The sequence below is a fragment of the Cololabis saira genome, chromosome 17, assembly GCF_033807715.1.
Source record: "Cololabis saira isolate AMF1-May2022 chromosome 17, fColSai1.1, whole genome shotgun sequence".
Taxonomy (NCBI): domain Eukaryota; kingdom Metazoa; phylum Chordata; class Actinopteri; order Beloniformes; family Belonidae; genus Cololabis; species Cololabis saira.
Genome location: NC_084603.1, coordinates 26,369,988 through 26,371,794, shown reverse-complemented (window position 1 = coordinate 26,371,794; position 1,807 = coordinate 26,369,988).

The following is a 1,807-nucleotide window of genomic DNA, read 5'->3' as shown; positions in this document are numbered from 1 at the left end:
TGCACGGAGATGACAGGGAGGAGCGAGAGCGCTCACTGCGTAGCAACCTTAAGGTCCGCGTTAAATCGACGCAGAGCCTACGCCGTAGGGTACGCGGCGACGCGCACCATACCATGCGTTGGTGTAACGCGGAACCATAAATCAGCCTTTACAGGCACATGCGCAAAAGTCGCGGACAAGTAACATATTTAAATGTGACGTGAAAAGCCACGACGTGACTTCAAAAGCTTAGATAACTGCCAAGAATCTTTTTTTAAATAATGCGAAAATAAACGTTTTGCTTGTTGTTATTTTGATAAAATAAATATTTTTTGAATCCAAATGGAAGTGAAACATCTTCTGTATTTTAACGATCCTTGGTGACACTCCCACCACTGGAGGTGTGTTTATGAGGGGAAATAAGTATTGATGGTATTAAAAAAAAACCAGAAATACAAGGAAAAGACAGTCCCTGCGTTTAAAGAAATATATCCGTAAAAAGGGTTTTTTTTTTAATATAAATCTTTTTATTGGTATTTTTTTAGGCAATAACAAAATGGTAAAAACACATCAAAACCAACCCAATCAAATATGCCATCTTTTAAACCCCAACCCACCCACAATTGCATGGCTGTACAAAAATAATGTATAAATGCGCGTAAAAAGGGAAAAATCACAGAAAAGTGACGCTCATATTACTATTATACGATTGGGTCCCCAGAAATCTGAAGCCGTTTTTTCTTTTTGATTAGCTTAATTGATTAATGGTTTTATTAAATTACACAATCCTTCCAGGTTTTAATGATTTGTTGGACACTTCTTATACTGATGAACCGCAGGAGGTTCTCTAGCAACACCATCAGATACAATGTTTTGGTTTATCATTTATTTTCTTTATGTACATTGACTTATGGGTGTTAAAAAATACAAAATAAATTAAACAAATAAAATAAACAAATACAAAAATAAAGGTGAAAGTGATGTTGTAGAGACGCGTGATGTGAGGAAGAACTACTGGTTACCAGGAGCTTCCTCAGCCTTCTCACTGCTGGACTTCTGATGGATCCAGCTGATCCAACTCCTCTTCTTCACTGTCTTTTCTATCTCTTTGTTCTCATCTCTTTCCTTTAGTTTCAGAGTTTGAAAAGTGACATTCATATTACTATCATAATTTATACACCATGAACACAGACCTGGATTAACTCAGTGTGGTTCCCCAGGGTGACCACCAGTACTCGAGTTGTAAAAAAAAATCAGGGGGGATGGTGGATTTTATCATATGGGGACAGATAATTTATGCTGATTACAAATGATATAATATATTACAAATAATAGCACTGACCAAAACACCTGCAGAAACACTGCAGGAATGACATAGCAGCAGTTAAATGCAGCCTTCTGTAAGCTTTAAATATCCACTGGGCTTACATCAAATACATCAAAACACAACAATAAAAAACAGTTTTCTGAACTTATCAATATGACTCTGTCCTTCACAGGATAAGTAAAATGGATCACTGCAAAAACTCAATCTTAACAAGAATATTTGTCTTATTTCTAGTTAAAATGTCTCAGTTTAGTAAAAAGATCTTATTACACTTAAAACAAGACTCATCACTGGAAAAAAAAAACAACAATTTTCACCTGTTTCAAGTAGATTTTCACTTGAAATAAGTAGAAAAATCTGCCAGTGGAACAAGATTTTTTTGCTTGTAATAAGAAGATAAATATTGTCCCACTGGCAGATTTTTTTACTTATTTAAAGTTAAAATGTACTTGAAACAGGTGAAAATTGTCAAATAAGTTATTTTTCTGGTGTTATTTTTCT